Below are 14,460 nucleotides of genomic sequence, written 5' to 3'. Positions count from 1 at the left end.
CCAGTCCATAGCTACGAATAATATGGCCAAGGGGAAGCATATAAATACAGAAGAGAAGAGGGCCAAGGACAGAGCCCTAACTAGCGCCAAGCTGGATCTAACAAACTCTTGCCTATCAGTCAGATAGGACTTGAACCACTGGAGGGCAGTGCCAGAGATTCCCAGCATGTTCTCCATTCTGGACAGTAGAATGTCATGTCTGACAGTGTCAAATGCTGCACTGAGGTCTAACAGAATTAATATGCTGGTTTGTCCAGAGTCTGCTGCCATAAGCAAATCATTGGTTACCCGCAGCAGAGCAGTTCACAGCTGTGCTGCACCCTGAAACCAGACTGAAAGGGTTCCATCAAGTTATTAGAGGTTTTTAGTTTCAGTAATTGGTGAGTTGGGAGGCTACAACATGCTCAGGAGCTTTTGACAGGAAAGGTATGTGGGAAATAGGCCGGAAATTATTAAGATTATCAGCATCAGGAACAGACTTTTTTAACATTGGGGTTACAGAAGCGATTTTAAAAGTGAACGGCACAGAGCCAGTGTCAAGGGATGAGTTTATTATTGTTGTAGCAGTTGGGATTATGGCATGAAGGCAGGATTTAAGTAGTGTGGTGGGGATGGGGTCCAGTACACAAGTAGTCGGCCTCATCTTACAAAGCAGGTCCTTAACAAAAGCAGATGTGACTGGTGAGAACTTAGAGAAGGAGCTGGATGGAGTGGGAAAACAGGGAGAGATATAAACAGATAATGTATTTATGTTAGTTGAATTATTTAGATCTTTAATTTTGTTACGGAAACAGTGGAGGAATTCCTCACAGACTTCAGTAGAAGAGGTAGTTGGGCCAGATGCGGGTTTGAGTAGTTTATTAACTACAGAAAACAAAACCCTTGGGTAATCGTGGCCACTTTTTAAGCACACAATGGCTCAATGGCGATTACAAATAGCAGTGGTGACAAGGGGAATTCTTGTCTAATGCTGCATTCTAGTTTGAAGTAGCCTGGAATAATGTTGTTAATTCAAATTGAACCTTCTGGACTAGCATACAGTAGTTTGATCCATGTACATATGTTCAGGCCAAACCCAAATTTATGCAAAGTGGTGAATAGGTATTCCTATTCAGCCATATCAAATGTTTCTCTGCATCCAAGGATAATATGATCTCCGGTGTGTTAGACTTCGTGGGTGAATATATTACATTAAATTGGTGTTGAAGATTGGAAGTCAAATGTCTACCTTTAATAAATCCAGTTTGGTCCTGTGATATTACTGAAGGGAGCACTTCCAATCCTTTTAGTCCTTTTAGTACTTTCAAGAGTATTTTAACATTATTATTCAGAAATGAGATTGGTCTGTATGATGCACATTGTAATAAGTCCTTGGCAAAAAGTTTGAGGTAGGACATTTTTGTCTCTGGCTTCTGTAAATGTTGCTAATAAGAGGGTAGCTAACTTAACTGAAATATTTTTATAAAACTGCTGCTTTCCACTCTGAAGTGAGTTTATATCCATCCATCCATTATCCAGCCTGCTACATCCTAACTACAGGGTCATGGGGGTCTGCTGGAGCCAATCCCAGCCAACACAGGAAGCAAGGCAGGAAAAAAAACCCGGGCAGGGCGCCATCCCACCACAGTGAAGTGAGTTTATAGCGTCTAGCAATTCTGATAATGTCAGAGGTTTATCCAGTTCCAGTTTATAGCAATTCTGGTAATGTAGATAGATAGATAGATAGATAGATACTTTATTAATCCCAAGTGGAAATTCACATAATCCAGCAGCAGTATACTGATACAAAAAAACAATATTAAAGAGTAATAAACATGCATGTAAAAGCAAACAATAACTTTGAATAATGTTAGTTAATAATAATTAATTAATAATGTAATAATAATTAATTAACATTAATAATGTTAATGTCAGAGGTTTATCCAGTTCCTCTGCACTTAGAGTATCTAGATGTGGCATCCATTATGTATCAAAAAGCACATTAGATTGTGTCTTGTGATCTTTAAACTGAGCAGAATATAAGGAATTATAGTAGTTTCTAAATGTGTGCATTATATTTTCATGGCCAATGATTCCATCGCCATCTGTGCCGGTGATTACTGATATTGCATTGTGAACTTCCTGTTTGTGGATTTGTTGCGCTAAGATCTTGTTAGCCTTCTCTCTGTGCTCGTAGTAATGATGTCGCAATTTAAAAATGAGTTTGTCTGTTTCTTTTGTTGTCAAGAAGTTGAGTTCTGATTACAAAGCTTGTAAAAAAATGCCTCATTTGGAGACCTGCCATGTTCTTGATCTATTCTACTAATTTCACTGATTAACTCTAATGCCTTCTTTGTTTCTGATTTTTTTTTTTTTTGGAAAAATATGAAATAATCTGTCCTCTTAAGAAAGTCTTTAGAGATTCCCAGAATATTCCTGCCAAAACATCAGAGGAATAATTTGTCTCTAAAAATATCAGTTTACTCATCTATTCAAGCATCTGGGCAAACCACCTACTCCATGTTTCTAAAATCCTGTGAACCATCTGTGATGATGGTCTCCTGCTCAACCTCCAGCATTGATTTTTTTGGGTTGACTAAGGCTAGACAAATCAAACACCTGTGGTCCTAAGTTGCTGCCATTTGTGACTGACAAGGGCCACAAACGAAAAGGAAGGTGCAAGCTGGATTAGCGGGTTGTCCCCCACTTCCCTGAACAGGCTGCACCTCTCACACATCTCACAAAGAAGAAGGTACCTGAACAATGTGACGTAGACCCCCAAAAACTGAGACCACAGTCAGTGACTTGAAGACAGCCCTAATTTTGGCTCCCGTTCTAGTTTTTCCTGACTTCTCACTTAGGGTTGCCAACTCTCTTTCTCTGGAAATGAGGACATTTGGGTCAAAATGTCTATTACTATCACATCATGGAAGACCCAAAGAGTGTCTGATCTAAAGAAAATATGCCAGAGAGCTGAACGGAGATGGAAAACTAAAGTGATTATTCACTATAAGATATTGAAGGCTAAAATAACAGAATACAACAACATAGTCCATCTTGAGAGGTGGTGCTATTTCTCTAAAATTATAAATAACAATGCTAGTAATCCCAGAGTTTTATTCTCTATAATTGATCATCTACTAAACCCAGGTCACTCAATGGAATGCCTCCAAAAAACTCCCAGTGAAACATGCGAGGCTTTTGCTGTATTTTTTAATCACAAAATTAATATTAGAAACAATATAGTACATCTCCTAAATACGGATACTCTTAAACCCCAGTACAGTGGAACCGAAGCAATTTCCCCCCATAGGATTGTATGTAAATACAAATAAACCGTTCCAGGCCATACGAACTGTATGTAAATATGTAAATATATGTAAAGATTAAGCACAAATATAGTTAATTACACCATGCACAGTGTAATGGTAAACTAATGTAAAAACATTGAATAACACTGACACAAAACACCCAGGCTCCCTGCTCAGCTACACAAGCAGGCTCGCTCACACTCTCTCTCTCTCTGTAGCACACACACGAAACCCCACCCAAGTCAGCAGCACGTGCTCGCTCGCTCGCGCTCTCTCTCTCTAGCACACACACCCCACCCGGTCAGCAACACACGCTCGCTATCTCTCTGCACTCGCTCGCGCTCTCTCTCTCTCTGTAGCACACACACCAAATCCCCCCGTCAGCAGCACACGCTCGTTTTCTCTCTGCGCTTGCGCACGCGCTCTCTCTCTCTCTCTCTGAACAGGGGGGAACATTTGAAAAAATCCAAACTTTAATTTATAAATCAACCACAAACAACCAAAAAACATTGCAGGAGTTCATGCTAATAGCCTTACAGCCCGATCGCTGTAAACACTTTTTTAAAAATGAGTTTTTAGCCCAGCGGAAAAAAAGGAACATTTGAAAAAAGAGAAAGGTAACATTGCAACAAATCACGCTATGAACAACTCCATGTAAACACTTTAATGAGTTTTAAGAACAGGGAAAAAAGCGAACATTTGAAAAAACAGAAAATTAACATTGCAACAAATCACGCTACGAACTGAAAAATTTACTTTTGAAAAAACCGTAATACAAAAACCGCCAAGAAAACTAACCTTGCATGAGTCGATTTCTGGCATGAAGTGAGGAGGAACTGGGTGGAGAGAAGGGAGAGTCTGGCTCCTCAATGGAGGGATCTTTTCCTTCAGGTGTTTTCTCTCTTGTGATTTCTTGGGTTTCTGGTGTTTTTAGCTGTTTAGCTGGTGGGAGCGAAAGCCTCATGCAGCCATTCCAAAAACAAAGCCCTTGTGTCCAAACCCTTCGTGTTTGCCCTCCACATTACTGGCAGTCTGGCTTTGTTTACATTGTGCTGCTTAAAAGCACGAGGGTTCTCAAATTGGTAAATGAGTAAACTGGTAAACAGTTTTTCCACCTCTTCCAGCACTTGAAGCCTCTGCCTGGTTAACGCTGTAACTCCTTTTGCAACATTAGCTGCTTTAATAGATTCTTTCTGCTTTAGAATAGTCGAAATCGTAGATTTTGAATTCTTGTACTTGGCGGCAAGATCAGTAACACGAACGCCACACTCAAACTTTTCAATAATTTCTTTCTTTACTTCGATTTCAATTTTCTTCAAAACTTTCTTCTCACCACTCTTCACTTGCTTAGAAGCCATAGTTAACTTCAAAAGCACACGAAATACTGTAGAGCACAAAGAGAGCACAGGTAAAGCACGCACGTCTGACTGAGAACAATGAACAAGGTGCGGCTCTGCTTAAACACAGTAATCGGCGCGTATGAACCAACCAGGCAGGCACGCACCCTCTCCCCTCTCTCTCTCAGTGGCAGGCAGGCAGGCTCCGCTCCCCTCCCCTCAGCAACAGGTAGGCGGGCAGGCAGGCAGGCATGTGCAGCACCCTCCCACTCCCCCTCAGCAGCAGCAGGCAGGCAGGCACATGCATCACCCGCCCCTCCCCCTCCCTCTCACTCTCAGCAGCAGGCAGGCAGTCTGACTGAGAACAATGCAACACGTGCGGAAATCATCGGCGCGAAAGGGAAACTGGCTTGTTCATATACCGAGTGTGTGGTCGTGAACCGAGGCAAAAGGTTGGCGAACTTTTTGGTCGTGAACCAAGTTGTACGTGAACCGAGACGTTTGTGAACCGAGGTTCCACTATACTCCATTTTAAAAAAAATTTATTCTTTCACCAGGATAGATTTACCTGATTCATATAAAATTATTTCTCAACTGAGACCCTCCATCTGCGTCTTTGATCCAATGGCAATAATTTTTTCCAAAGAAGTATCTATTCATAGTAATCTTGATATAGTAAATTCATCATTATATACGGGGGTCTTCCCAGACTGTCTTAAGACTGCTGTAGTTAAACCTCTGCTCAAGAAAAATAATCTTGATTCCTCTACTTTTGAAAATTTTAGACCTATTTCATGCCGCCTTTCTTAAGTAAAATCCTAGAAAAAGCAGTCGTTACGCAGCTAAATGACCATCTCAATAAACATGCTATTCTTGACAAGTTTCAGTCAGGTTTTAGAACAAATCACAGGTCAGAAACTGCACTCGTTAAAGTTGTAAATAACTTATGGGTAAATGCAGACAGAGGCTGTTTATCTGTTCTTGTCCTCTTAGATTTGAGTGCCGCAATTGATACCATTGATCACAATATTCTTAGAAATCGCCTTAGTCAGTGGGTGGGCCTCTTTGGCAGTGTCTTAAATTGGTTTGAGCTTTACTTAACAGGTAGAATATTCTTTGTTAGTTGTGGTTATTATACTTTGAAGACACATGATATTCTATAAGGTGTTCCACAAGGATCTATCCTGGGTCCTCTGCTGTTCTCGATCTCCATGCTTCCATTAGGTCAGATTATCTCAAGGCATAACATGAACTACCACAGCTATTCTGATGACACACAACTGTATTTATGAATGTGCCTGATAACCCCAACTCGTTGGGTTTACTGACCCAATGTCTTACTGATGTTTCTGAGTGGATGAGTAGTAATTTTCTCAAACTAAATATGGAGAAAAAGGAAATCTTAGTGATTGGCAAAAATGGATAAAATGAGAATACTAGAAATAACCTTGATCCATTTGGCTTAAAAGTCAAGACAGAGGTAAAGAATTTATGGGTAATTATTGACTTTGACCTAAATTTTATATCACATATTAATCAGATCACTAGGACAGCACCCTACATTGATGGATTGAAGGCCAGAGGTCCACATGACCATCATCATCAAATTCTTCCATGTGAAGCCTGAAAACCACAAGGACTGACTGAGATCAATTATGTTAGGTAGATTGCCTAGAGGGGGCTGGGCAGTCTCGTGGCCTGGAACCCCTGCAGATTTAGTTTTTTTTTTTAGTTTTTTTTCTTTTGATTTATATTTTTTCTTTTTTTCTCTTCCTTCATCCTGTAAAGCACTTTGAGCTACATATTTTGCATGAAAATGTGCTATATAAATAAATGTTGTTGTTGTTGAAAAATGAGGACTTTTTAGGACGGCTTTCCCTATGAGGCCATAATATGTCTTTACACTGTCTTATGGTTTTTTAAAATGATATAAACCTTTACTAGCCGTTTATCACTATAATTATGATGGCCAAAATCACAGTCTCTGGCAAACTTATAACCCATTCAATATTTTGAATATTTCAAGCCTCTTAAATTAACCAGCTTCATTCCTTCCATTATTTGGATAGCTGAACTGTTATAAACTTGTAAAATATTGATCACATGGTAAATTCACTTCTAGTAAAATAATAATAATTTTACTCTTTTCAAATTAGTTTATTTGCATTTATTTACATTCTTTTATATTTTACCACTGAAGCTATTTTTCTCTGTAAATCTGAGTTCTTGGATAAATATGAATATAAATCTTTACATAGCATGCTACTAAAATTAAATCTTGTGAGCATTAACCCCTTAATTGAATCTGTTCTGCCCTTTTGAAAACAAGGATATTTGTTGTTCTAGTAGTCTGTGAACTTGCATTTTCTTTTTTGAATAATGGGTATTCCTGAATTTATGTAAATGAAAGAATTATAAAAATATTAAATTGAAGAAGTGACTTATTACTCGATAAACTGATGACTAAAAAGATACTGCATTTATATGACAGAATAAATGTGTGATTTTTTTAAATTAACTGAAACTTAATAGTTGATTCATTCATTTACAATTATAAATCCATTTTGTAACAACAGGTGGTAATAACAATATTTTCCTTTAAAATATTGCAAAGCAGTATTTACTCCCACTTGAATTGTGTGTGGCTTTCAGTTTTTACCAATGATAAGGATATTGAGATTTTCAAATTATAGGAGCCAAAATTCTGGACATTTTAAACTTTTATAAATTCCTCCCGGACAGTTCATTGCGTATTAAAAACTGAGAACATGCTATTTTCATTCTCTAGACTGATGCTTTGGACACCAGCTTCGGCACCATGCTGAACTAGATTGTCAACAGAGACAAATACTGTGTCGTGTATCTCAGCCAGAAACTGCTGGACTTTGAGACAAGGTACTCAGCAATTGAGAGGGGGCTCTCGCCATTAAACACATTACACAGTTCCAGTATTACCTCATGGGATGAGATTTCACTCTGCCCACAAACCACATTTCCCTGCAGTGGCTCTAATCCCACAAAAACTCAAATCATAGATTCACGCACTTGTTTTTAAGCCTCCAATTCCACAAGTTCACAGTGATACACTGATGTGGGACACTCCATGCCAATGCTGTTGTTCACTCCCAGGCGCATGACCTCACAGCCAGATCTGCTCAACTCCCTAAGGTTAAGCTTATGGGGGAGCCATATAACTCATGCATGTGAAAGAATCTCTTTACGGGCTCTTTCGATGTATGTAATAACCCGCCGTGACAAGAGGGGGGCTATCACTAACATTGTCTTCTCTTTATCTCCCCACAGCACAGAGACCCACCAACTGAGGGCACCTGACACCGGCCCTCCCACTCTGCTATCTATAAGAATCCTGGACTCCTGGAAGGAGGCATCATTTCACTCATAAAAGAGACACTAGATGGAACTCCTGTTGCAAAGTGACCTCTTGATCAGAGAATGATTATTTTGTTATTTTAGCCCAAGATTCAGGGCAATCACTTCAAGACAGGTGTTACTTTTGTTTATTTTTCCCTTATAATTTATTTATTTGATTATATTTTTGCTAGTTTTTGGTCATTTATTGTATTTGTTTGTGGTTATAGTTTCATCTGTGTCTTTTGTTGAGCCCTACATTGCAGACTCACAGCTCATATTACATTTTTGACCAGTATAATCTTCACAGCATAGTTAGTAGATGTTTCCCTAAACATCTTGCCTGAAGAAGGGGCCTGAGTTGCCTCGAAAGCTTGCATATTGCAATCTTTTTAGTCAGTCAATAAAAGGTGTAATTTTGCTTGACTTTTCACTGTTTTTCTGTGTAAAGAAATACTTCCTAATGTTTATGCGAAATTTACCATTAACAAGTTTATGAATGTGTCCCTGTATTCTCAAAGAACTTGTTTAAAAATAACAGTCATGATTCACTGTACTTCCCTTCTTAGTTTTAAAAAACGTTAATCATGTCTTCTCTTAATCTTTTTTTGCTTAAACTGAAGAGGCTCAGCTTTAAAGTCAGCCACAGCCCTTTTCTCCCACTCGTTTCCATTGTTTACTATGACGCTGGTTATTTACTTACAGAGATGCCGGTATCAGCTGGTGCTGCTTGCTGCCCTCTTGGCACTAGTTTGAATACAAATAACAAGTGCAAACACAAGTAATAAGTAACTTTTCCAAAGCGGGCGAAAGAAAAAGCAAAAAACCCTTCTAAAGGGAAAAAAAAGCTTTACAATTTCCCAAACGGATCCTTAGTGGCAACCAAAGTACAACATTTTTATCAACAAAATGTATTTTTTATTTATCTCTCACATCACAGAACACTAAAGTCTCAGCTCTCATCTCTCAAAGATGATGTCAACATTTCAGTGCGTGCTCATCCATTTTATTCACCAGCGACCTTACATTGTCTATGATAACAGAAGACAGGTATGGTCTGTAACTTGTTCTTTTGTTGTCTACTGGGACTTTCTCTCCTCCTGTGTCTATGCAATAGTTTTGTTGGCAGCCGAGTGATTAGCTTTTGTGCTCTGGGAGACAAATGGCGCAAGTCCAGCAGTTGCTGTGAAACCTCACAACTCCTACCTCACAACTTTGGCTATCCATGTTAAAAAAAAATAAATACCAAAGAATAGTAAGCAACAACAAAGACAATCAAACATAGGAGCTGATGTTGCAGGTGGCCAGACACGGTAATGCCTGAAGTTATGGTACTGTGGAACATTTAAAAAACAACTCTTAAAATCACACTTTCTTAACTCTTAGAGGGCTGAATATTTTTTCCAAAAAGCATAGTTTCTGAAAAGCAATGGGTTCACACAAAAATCAACATAAAACATCTGTTGCTGCACGCTGTCGCTGCCAGTTTGCCAAGAATGTGTGGCCAGGCTGTCTTTGCGTGGCTGGGACAAAGTGCATTGCAATCTGGTTTCTACCTCTTAACATTGTTAAGTGGCAGTCCTCCAATGGCGAACATTGTCAGTACAACGATTAGCTGGGGACCAATCAGCTGAAGCTGGAACCTCACATTCGTTTTCAATCACTTGTATCAAAATCTGGATCCAACAAATCATAGTCCAGTTCAGAGATAATAGGCAAAATGTCGTCCATGGAATATTTTGCTTTACGCATTCGCTTAGATCTCTCACCAGATGTCAGTGCCATTTTTGCCATTGTTTGAGCCTTGCTACTTAGGAAAGCTTAGGAAATCTCAGTCATACCAATGAATCTAACTTTCCTTCTAGCAATGAGAGTCCAACTAAAACATAACGGTTGGTTTTGTCACAGTTTACAGTCGATTACCATCATCAACTCCTCCTTTTGACAAAAGTCGACATCAGCCCTGAAAGAGTTAATTTGGCTTTTTTATAGCTGCATTTTAGTTTTACTTCTAACAGATTATACATGCATAGAAATATCATATTCTTTATTCTTAAATTTTGCAGCCATTATTAATCTCTGTTTTTTTCTCTGATTTCTTTCCTGTTTTTTTCTGTGGTGGCATTTTTGTGCAACCTCCACTTAATCAGAGTACACTGCAGCCACCGGTGTGGTTGGAACATAAGTGAATACTCCAACTGTCGATGCGACCCACTGCATAAAATCACCTAGGAGTAATCTTTAAAACATTAAGGAACTACTTAAGCACATTTATATTAGATAAAATGCGCAGTGCAGGCTGGCTGGTCTTTTGGCCTTGCAACTCCTGCAGATTTTATTTTTTCTCCAGGACCATGCACATGGATTTTATTTTTTCTTATCTGTTCTGTCCTCCACAGTGATCTGGGACTCTATTTTTTAATACTTGTACAGCATGTCAGTTATATAAGAGCAAATTGATTTAATCATATTATTTTTCATGTCATTATTTGTTCCTGTTTTTATATATTTCTAATTTTTTTCATTTCTTTTAATTTTATTCTTTGCCATCTTGTAAAGCACTTTGAGATCCATTCTCTGTATGAAAATGTGCTTCAGAAATAAATGTTGTTGCTGTGTGTAAAATGGCGTTTCTGAATATTATTAACCAGTATCTGTGTGAAAGTGTGTTTTCTCTAAAATAAAATCAACTCTGAAAAGCAAAAGTGATGCCCAGTTGGAGAATTAGTGACGTTGGAAAGTTCAATATGGCGGCTGTCAGTGGCGTCATACCACCGAAATAAGTACTGTGAACACTGGCCCGAATGTGGCGCCCGGAGAGCTGCCAGGAAGACAGCCGACACTTCCGCCACGCTAGGGCGTGGCTAAAGAGGGAATGCCAAGAACACCTGGGGCTCATCCGGGAGCCTTATTTAAGGGGCCGCCTCCCTCCAGTCATTGGTGGATGTCGGGAGGAAGCGGACAGAGCTTGAGGAAGGACTGGAGGCGGCCAGGAAGGCACAAGAGACTGTGGGCCTGGACATTGGAGAAATCGGTGCAAGAAGGCACTGGGGGTGCACATGAGCACAAACTGTAAATAATAGTGTATATAAATAAATGGTGTGTGGTGAAAATATGATGTCCGTCTGTCTGTGCCGGGGCCAGCGTTCACAGTGGCGTAGCTGGCAGGATACTCCACCTGGTGCAAGGCGGGGACCTGCATTAAAACAAAATTTCTGTGAACGGCCCGGCGCAGCAGCGGACCCCACACACTGGCCGCGGGAGCGGCCCGTGCACAACCCGTGGGAGCGTTTTGCCCAGAAACCGCCGCGGACCACAGAGAGGCCATCCCGGGTGCGGGTAGGAACGGACCTCGCTGGAGCGCAGCGGGCTCCGAGCCGCGCTGTTGAGACGGACAGCCAGGCCGGCATTGCTTCACTGAAGGCCACACCGAGGCAGGGGCCTCGGCACGACGGGATTCGGGAGGTGAGTGCCCTGCCCTACGTTAATCGGACCTTCGGGGTCGGACGTACCTTGTTCTCCACAGGGAGGGACGAACGGATCCGCGTCCGTGGCAAGAGCACGCCGGGCCACGGGCTGTCGGCAGCGCGGCGATGGCCGCTGAGGAGGACGCGAAATCGAAGCCGCTGTGGCTCAAAGGAGCGCCGCAGCTGCGGTGCGACGAAGAGGCATGTCTCCGCAGCCAGAACAGGGGGACAAGATGGCCGCGGGCCGGAGGTCCCGCCCGCTGACAGGCACGGGATTGGTTGGTGTGTCTGGTGTGCCCGCCGAGGATTGGATGGAGGCGGGACCTAGGAACGCCAGTCTCGTGCCAAAACGAGACCCGATTGGGCCAGAGGGAGTGGCCCAGAGGAGGCAGGCGTCGCGTGGAGCTGATGGACAGGTAAGCTCACCGACGTCTGTCTCTCTCTCTCCACCAGCGGCTCGGCGCGTGTCGGAGGAATCCCTTCGGCCCGCCAAGCCGTCCTTGGAAGAGTTGCTGAGTGTTCTCGCCGCTCAGTGTGAGCAGCTGACGGGGAAAGCGGTCGCGTCGGGAGAGACACCGCGTGGGACGGAGGATCGGCGCGGCGCTGGAACCGGAGGCCGGCAGAACACAGCGGGAGTGGTGAGTGTTGCCGTTCCCGTAAAGCAAGTGGGGGGGTTCGCCGAACATGGCCCTGACCGTTTACGGGACGACCGGCTCCAAGTAGGCAACTTCCCAACAGCGGGCCTTAGCGGTGCAGACGGCTAGCGAGGCTGGGAGATTGAACACGCAGGAGCTGGTAGGATCAGGGCTGCTGAGTGCCCTGGGTCCTAGGGCCCTGCGCTTCAAGCCAGCAGCTGTCTCCTGTCACTCTGCCTGGACGCAGACGGGGCTGGATTTGAGCTTTTGCTTTGCTCAGACCCAGACCGTCGGGGCGTCCAAGAGAAGAAGGAGGAACTGAAGGGTGAATGCCGGTTCCTCCGATAGGAGAGGACGCGGCACTGGGTGCGCGCGTCTGGAGAAGGGCTGTCCTCTGTGCGGGCAGAGGAAATCTCCTGGGCGGCTGGGCGAGCTGCCTGCGAGAGCGGTGCCGCGGACAAGGAGCGGACGGGCATGGAACCTGCGACGGAGGACTTCAGCAGGCAAGTCAGGGGCTGTCGGAAGGGGGCGGGAGCACTGCGGGTACGGAGACCGGCAGGGCGCTCGGGGTGAGTGTCCTGGCAGTGCTTCTGGCCCTCTTTTTTCCACAGGCCCGAAGCCCCGATGAGCGCTGAGGACGATGTCGTCAGGGACCTGCCCTCCTGAAACGGGCCGCTCCGCGGGGTGGATGTCGGGAGGAAGCGGACAGAGCTTGAGGAAGGACTCGAGGCGGCCAGGAAGGCACTGGGGTTGCACGTGAGCACAAACTGTAAATAGTGTATATAAATAAATGGTGTGTGGTGAAAATATGATGTCCGTCTGTCTGTGCCGGGGCCAGCGTTCACAGTACGTACATCGGTTTTGGTTAGCGCAGGGAAGCCACCTACCAAATTTTGTGAAGATGGGGTCAGCCTTCTACCTACACAGGAAGTTGGAAAATTAGTGACGTTGGAAAGTTCAATATGGCGGCCGACAGTGGCGTCATACCATCGAAATAAGTATGTATGTCGGTTTCGGTTAGCGCAGGGAAGCCGCCTACCAAATTTTGTGAAGATGGGACCATAAATAAGGAAGTTCAACATGGCAGACGTTGTCGACCGTTATGACCGTTACGTGTAGAATTTCGAAATGAAACCTGCTTAACTTTTGTAAGTAAGCTGTAAGGAATAAGCCTGCCAAATTTCAGCCTTCTACCTACACGGGAAGTTGGAGAATTAGTGATGAGTGAGTGAGGGAGGGAGGGAGGGAGGGTTTTGCGTTTTATTAGTATAGATTTCATCTGCCACAAACCTGGCAAAGTCAGTATATTGTCCAGGCCCCTTTGCAAAGGTTCAGTTCATTCTACATTTTCTGCCCTTCTACCTAGTTTAGTATCATCTACTATACAAACTTTACCATCACGTTTTTTTTTATTCAAATCCAGTTCATTAATGTATATTAAAAAAATGCAGTGACCGCATCACTGATCTCTGAAGGATACATTTCTAACATCACCTAATACTGAAAATGATCTCTCATGATAACCCTTCTCAAAGTTTAAGTCAATTTTGTATCACCTACACACTGTTCCATAGACATCCAATTTTTTACATTTGATTACTAACCTTTCATGTGTGAATATTGTTGTTTCCTTCCACGCCCAGTGCCCTGGGTTGAAATGCATATGCTTTGAACATCTTCTTGGGGTCTGCTGCTCTGTGAGATTGTCATTGGTGTGTTTCATCTGTGGACAGCAATAAAACGGAATTATTGTACACTGCCTAAAAACACTTCAAAATCATTTGCAAATAAATCAGTTGAAGTGAAAAAGTCCCATTCTAATTAAATTCTGACATCCTGTTACATCTTAGAAGAAACAAACTATCTGTGGTGCCTGTCTTATTAAGAGGAACAACAGTAAAATAAGGCAAGTTTTTTTTTTTAAATTAATACTTAAGAATGCTGATCCAATTATAAACTTTCACAAGCTCTTCCATGCCACTTAAATAAAATATTTTGCCATACTTCAAATCAAGATTGGCAGAGAGGATTTTGACATCTTTGCATTATTAAGGTTTAGTCAATAAATATAAGAAGGAGTGCAGATCAGCATTTCAAAATTTAAAAACCTGTTTATTGTTGTTTCTAACCTTACTATTATGCAATGTTACTAGATAGAATTGTAACTGATATTTCTTGGTTGTTTTTCACTATGATAGTCTGGAATCCCATCCTGGGTTGGTTCCTGTTTTAATTTGCTCTCTCCCTGCTGCCATGAAACTGATTTTAACATATTCAGGAAATGGATGGAAGGCTAAAACATTTACAACCATGCAACTTATCAAAAAGTGAGATTATTACAAATAATGGATGAAATATTGTT

The sequence above is a fragment of the Polypterus senegalus genome, chromosome 12, assembly GCF_016835505.1.
Source record: "Polypterus senegalus isolate Bchr_013 chromosome 12, ASM1683550v1, whole genome shotgun sequence".
NCBI classification, from domain to species: domain Eukaryota; kingdom Metazoa; phylum Chordata; class Cladistia; order Polypteriformes; family Polypteridae; genus Polypterus; species Polypterus senegalus.
The sequence above is the reverse complement of the archived record's forward strand: the minus strand, read 5'-3'. Positions refer to the sequence as shown.